Source organism: Aethalodelphis obliquidens, unplaced genomic scaffold (assembly GCF_003676395.1).
Source record: "Aethalodelphis obliquidens isolate GAN/ISIS:26980383/991018 unplaced genomic scaffold, ASM367639v1 scaffold37, whole genome shotgun sequence".
Lineage (NCBI taxonomy): Eukaryota > Metazoa > Chordata > Mammalia > Artiodactyla > Delphinidae > Aethalodelphis > Aethalodelphis obliquidens.
In genome coordinates this window covers 5679215-5685196 of record NW_020837981.1, presented here as the reverse complement: position 1 = coordinate 5685196, position 5982 = coordinate 5679215, and the positions used below count along the sequence as shown (strand labels likewise).

At 52.9% G+C, this 5982-nt stretch overlaps 1 protein-coding gene and 1 long non-coding RNA gene across 5 annotated transcripts in view; one reads left to right on the top strand and one right to left on the bottom strand.

Annotated features, from left to right (window-relative positions):
- Positions 1 to 1089: 1089 nt before the first annotated feature.
- LOC113632523 (uncharacterized) lies at positions 1090 to 4839 on the bottom strand. Its single transcript, XR_003437845.1, has 3 exons — positions 4632 to 4839; positions 3635 to 3769; positions 1090 to 1978 (listed from the first exon to the last, which is right to left on the bottom strand). It is a non-coding gene; the product is annotated as an uncharacterized LOC113632523 (long non-coding RNA).
- Positions 4840 to 5068: 229 nt separating this feature from the next.
- TSPAN14 (tetraspanin 14) overlaps positions 5069 to 5982 on the top strand; it is a 55039-nt gene continuing 54125 nt past the window's right edge. For 2 of the 4 annotated variants that reach the window (XM_027129713.1, XM_027129716.1), the window contains exon 1: positions 5072 to 5182. The gene's annotated coding sequence lies outside the window, so the exon portion shown is untranslated. Of the gene's footprint in view, positions 5183 to 5982 lie in introns of all 4 variants that reach the window. The other 2 variants (XM_027129718.1, XM_027129717.1) reach the window with 2 other exon arrangements.

The window sequence follows — 5982 nt, the reverse complement described above, 5'->3', positions numbered from 1 at the left end:
ACACACACACACACACACACACACACACACACACACACACACACACAGAGGCGCTACAGAGCGGGGCCCAGGGAGAGTAAAAGCAGCACTGGGATAGGGAGCAGACTGGGACAGGAGGGTAAGGAGGAAGTCTGAGGATGATAAAGGCCAAGCTCCTCCATTTAAAATTTATAGCCAACTCCAGGTCCAGGAGGAGAAGAAACTCTCAGCTTCTTTCTTTTACCCCTCCTTGTAATGTTTTTTGTTCCCATAATCTATACCTAAGGCTTGCAGTCTGTGCAATAATTCAGTTATATTCTTGGCAATTACAGTTCTGGGGGCTAGCCCGGAAACTAAGTCACTGTTTACAATACAGCCCTTTTATGAGTTGGGACTGTCCATATCTCAATTCTTTTAATTTATTTTGTCTTTTGGTTACGTTGTACTTTTTTTCTTCCAGTTTTATTGAGATGTAACTGACATACAGCACTGTGTAAGTTCAAGGTATATGGCAAAATGATATGACTTACATACATCATGAAATGATTACAATAAGTTTAGTGAACATCCATCAACTCATACAGATACAAAATAAAAGAAAAATAAAAAAAATTTTTTCCTTATGATGAGAACTCTTAGGATTTACTTTCTGAACTTTTATATGTAACATACAGCAGTGTTAATTAATCATGTTGTACATGACATCCCTAGTACTCCTTTATTTCACAACTGGAATTTTGTACCTTTTGACCACCTTCATCCAATTCCCCTTCTCCCCACCCCCCCACCTCTGGTAACCACACATCTGATCTCTTTTTCTATGAGCTTGTTTGCTTTTTGAAGTATATAACTGACCTACAACACTATGGCAGTTCCTGGTGCATAACATAGAGATCTGATATTTCTATACATTTCAAAACGATCACCACTGCAATTCTTTTTACTTTTTAAGAAAGGAAGAGAAAATGGGCCTGCCCTGCTTTGAGTGTCCCTGATGCTTTCTGAAGCCGTATTATTGTAAAAATGGGTCAGGTAAAGCTTGGTGGGTCTCAAAGGGCAGCTGGAAATGGCAGGCGAGTGTCATAAGTAACTGTCAGTGAGGCCTGGTCGGGGAGGGGTGGAGGCCTTGCCGGTTTTGTGGGCACTCCCCTCACCCTCTTCATGCCCTGCAGCAGTGTGGCCAACTGTTCCAGAAAGCAGCTGTCTCCCTGAGGCTGCTCAGGCTGGCAGGACCTCCAACATCATCGGGTCCATGATTCACAAAGCTGGCCTTACTCTCTCCTCCTTGTTCTAGGCTCATGACCTCCTTCACATCCAGGGTTAACCAGAAATCATCAGGTATGGATGACCATCTTCCCAATTGCAACTTTCACTGGAAACATCTTCTCTGTCTCCACACCCCCCTTTTTAATAATGGTGGAGTCATCCCTCTACCAGAGGTGTCCTCACCATTCATGCTCACATAACATCTCCTTCCACCTTTTCTTCAGAATCATCACTCCTGCATCATTCCTATCACTCTTCAAACCTGCTCTAATAACTTCCATATTTTAACAAAACCCTTTGTATCCTAACAGAAGTAAAAATTAGATATGGCTATGAGCACTGGAAAACAGAGGATTAAACAAGACAGAAATTTCTTTTTCTCAAATACAAAATCAAGAGGTAATAGCCCAGAGCACGTACGGTGGCTCCCTAAACATTAGGAACCTGGATTTATTCTAACTTGTTGCACTAACATCCTCAACACATGGCTAGGCTTCAAAGTTCAATAGGCTGTCTGCAGCTCTATTTACATATTCCAGTGAGCAGGAGAGACCAATGGCTGAGATAAGCACACCACTTCTCTTTAAAGCTACTTCTCCAAAGTTGCACGTGGACACCTCCACTTCCTTCCTGTTGGCTGGAACTGAGTCATGTGACCACACGCAGCCATGAGGGAGTCCTAGAAACTTGCTTTTATTCAGGCAAGCCATGTGGCCAGCTAGAACTGGAAAGTCTATAATAAAGGAAATGGGGGAGAATGGCTATTAGGGTCATCTAGCATTCTCTGGCAAAGCCTCCTATGATTCCACATCCCTTTCTAGACCTCTCCCTGTTCTGTGTTCCCTGTTGGACAAACTGTCCAAACACTATAGCTCTACCATGGTCTGGCTGCCACCCCACTACTCCTGGAACACTGTCCTTATCATGTGCACCAATGACATTCATGTGCCCAGAGTCAAAGGATCTTTCCCTTTCTTCATCTTATCTGAGCTGGAAGTAGCATCTAGCACAGCTGACCACTCTTTTCTGGAAACACTGCTTTGTCAGTCTCTGGGACATAGCACTCTCCCGGTTCTCCTTTCGCCTCCCCAGCCTCTGTTTCAGTCTTCTTTCCTGCTCTGGCTCCTCTGTCTGACTCCTCTGGGTCGCTCTTGAACCATCTCCTCTTCTGCATCTACCTCCTCAACCTAGGTGACTCCCTCAGATCCCAAGGTGTTTACCATCATTAAAATGATGCCTCCCAAAGCCCCACCCCCAGCCCAGGCCTCTCTTCTGAGCACCTAGTGACTGGACAATTGAACTGGATCTCTGACGGGCATCTCAACTCAACATGACTAAAACAGAATTCTTTTTTTTTAAATTAATTAATTAATTTTTGGCTGTGTTGGGTCTTCATTGCTGTGCGTGGGCTTCTCATTGCGGTGGCTTCTATCGTTGTGGAGCATGGGCTCTAGGCGCGTGGGCTTCAGTAGTTGTGGCACGTGGGCTCAGTAGTTGTGGCTCACGGGCTCTAGAGTGCAGGCTCAGGAGTTGTGGCACACGGGCTTAGTTGCTCCGAGGCATGTGGGATCTTCCCGGACCAGGGATTGAAACCCTGTCCCCTGCACTGGCTGGCGGATTCTTAACCACTGCGCCATCAGGCAAGCCCCTAAAACAGAATTCTTGATGTGTCTCCCGGAACTGTAGTCCCTTTCCTCCAGGCTACTCCACCCAATAAATGAGACACTGTTCACCCACTTACTCCAGCCAGAAACTTCAAAGTTATCTTTGGTTTCTCTATTCCCTGCCCCTATATCCATCCTATCAGTGTCCATGTCCAAAACAGCATCTTTCAACTACTCACCTTAGTGTGGCCACCAATTTGGTCCAAACCACCATTAGTTTTGGCCGGGGCTGCCATAACAGTCTAATTATCTCCTGGCTTTTATTTGTGCCTGCCACCCACCCAATTTATTTTCACACAGCAGAAAATCAAAACACAGTCTTCTGCATAAAACCCCTCAATGGTTTTTTTTCCTTTTTTTTTTTTTTTTTTTTTGCATTACGCGGGCTTCTCACTGCCGTGGCCCCTCCCGTTGCGGAGCACAGGCTCCGGACGCGCAGGCCCAGCGGCCATGGCTCACGGGCCCATCCGCTCTGCGGCATGTGGGATCTTCCCAGACCGGGGCACGAATCCGCGTCCGCTGCATCGGCAGGCGGACCCTCAACCACTGCGCCACCAGGGAAGCCCACCCTCGATGGTTTAATAAACAGTCTCCATTCCTAAACACAGTCTTGCATGGCCTGGTCCCTGCCCACTTCCCCACTTCATCCTTGTTCTTTTTCCCAGGCTTGCTGAACTCCAGCCACAAGGTTTTGTTTTCAGCTCCTTCACACATTCACAGCTTACCTTCCTCAGGGCCTCGGCACAAACTGTTCTTGACTTGGAATGTCTCTGCTTGGCTTTTCCCAAAGCTATCTCCTCATTTTCTTGACTTCAACTTCACCATCACCTCCTCAAAGACATTTTCCCTGCTGGCTCCACCTAAAGTACAAACAGCTCTTGTTCTCTATCCCAGTCCTTTGTTTTTGTCCCAGCATTTATTTCAACCTGCAATAATGTGCCCTCCACCGAAAATCAGCCTTATGTAGCAAGAGGCTTCAGCTGTCTCGTTTACTGCTGAATCCTCAGCGTCAAAACAGGACCTGGCCACAGACCAGGCGCTCAGTCAAGCACCCACTATCTGCTAGAGGATGAATGGACAGACAGGTTCTGCAAGGGGGTCTCTGAGCTGCCTGGGGTGTCACAAGCAGACTGCATCCCCCTTAATAAGAAAAAACTGGGAATGGACTGAACAGTTCAAGATCTCCTCCTTACATTGGACTTAACCTGTTGGTTGCTTTTACTAGAATGTGGTGCAACTAGTCTCTTGACCCAATTTTAACAGATCCGAGTTTCCTGCTGTCCCCAGAACAAATCGCTTAGCCCTCCTCCATCTGAATGAGTTTAAGGCTCCTTAAAAAATGAGGCGTGCCCGGGCCTCATTTTTCAGATAGGTGGATTGAGACCCCAGAGGTCAGCCTTTTTAACATCAGAGCCCAGCCAGCGGTGCGAATACCTCTCTAACACAGGCTGTACCTTCAGTACCCCCTCCCCCCGGAAGAATCCTCTCAGCCATCTTGTCAGGATGAAGGTGAGGGACGAATCTCGGCAGGTAGTCGAAAGAGAGCGTGGTATTTTTAGCACGAAGGCTACAAGCAGCCAGTCTTTACCGGCCGGTTTACAAAGAATAAATGTTAATTTACTACCCCAGTCTTGAAGCCCAACCCCAACCCCAGTCTCCGAGGCCCGGCAGGAATGCCTTCCAGCACTTTCAATTCAGCCATTTTTCTAACCCTGCGCTCACCTCTCTACCCGGTCACCCCCGTAGCCCCGAGTTGTGACACCCACAACTCGCGCTTCTCTCAGGCTGGGTTCCGGTGGGGTCAGTGACAAGGCCGACGTGGCGTCCACGTATTGCTCCGGCCCCCAAACGCTGGGTGCGGGTCCGGCCTCAGCCTGCCCCGCTCACCCAAGGGGCGAGCGCCGACCAGGGCCGCCCCCCGCCTGCGGCCCCGCCCAAAGCGGGTCAAAGGGGCGGGCCGGGGACCGGGCGCCGCGGGTTCTGCCCAGGCGCGGGCTGGAAGGCCGGGCGGGGCGAGCGGTGGGGGCGGGGCGTGGAGGGCGGGGCCGCGCCAGGCGGCGCAGGGAAGTGGCGCCCCTTTCTCAGCCGCCGCCGGGCGCCGCGCCCCCGGCCCCGCCCCTCCGCGCCCCGCCCCCGCGCTCGGATGGCCTGAGTCGCGCCCTCCCGCCCAGCGCCGCCGAACTTGCTCTAACTTCCTTGGCCCAGCCCGGCCGCACCGCTGCAGTCGTCGTAGCCGCCGCCGCCGCCGCCGCCGCCGCCGCTGCCGCGCCCGGGTGAGTAGAGCGCGGAGTCCCCGCTGGAGCGTCGGGCCCTGCCGCCCTCATTGTCTGAGGCCGATCCCCCTGAGCGCCCTCTGGGGACTAGGACTGCTCCCCATGTCCAGGATAGGTCCCTCCGGTTCCCTCGCCCCTGCCCCGGGGGCGGCGCTGGCTTTGTCTGCCCAGATCGCCCGTGAGGGGCCGGAGGCCTTGGCCCGGACCCCGCTGAGCCGAACTCGGGCGCCGGGCGGAGTGAGAGCCACAGCGGGCGACCCGGCTGGCGTTCGGGGTTCTGCGGCCCTCGCCCTGTCCGTGTCCCCGGACGGGTGCCTGCTGCGACCGGGCGCGAGTGGGAGCACTCGGGGAGGGAGGGGTCGGACCGCCGCGGTTCTGGGCTCTGCCCCTCTCTCCAGCCTCGAGCCTTGGGTTGGGCACTCCTTTCGTTTCCGTCACGGACCCTCGGCTGCCCGGAGCTCGGGCCAGGGGTGGAGGGCGGCGCGGACTGGGGAGGGCGGTCCCCTTCCCCGCCCCGCCTCGAGTGTGCTCCAAGTCGCCCACCCCGGCGGTGTGTACCACTCTGCCCTGCACGGGTTTGGGGCGGGCGGAGTTTGAGTAGGTGGTGATCCAGCTTCTCCGTGCTGGTCGTTTGGGGTTGTGCTTTGGAGCAAAGCCCGACTCCTGATCTAACTGGAGCTTTGGTCGAGTTGGGTCTGTGGCTGCGGAGTTGGCTTGTCCCGGGGCCACTGCTCCTGCGGGGAGGAGTGGTGGTGCCGCCAGTGGGTATGGTGTGTGTGTGTGTGTGTGTGTGTGTGTGT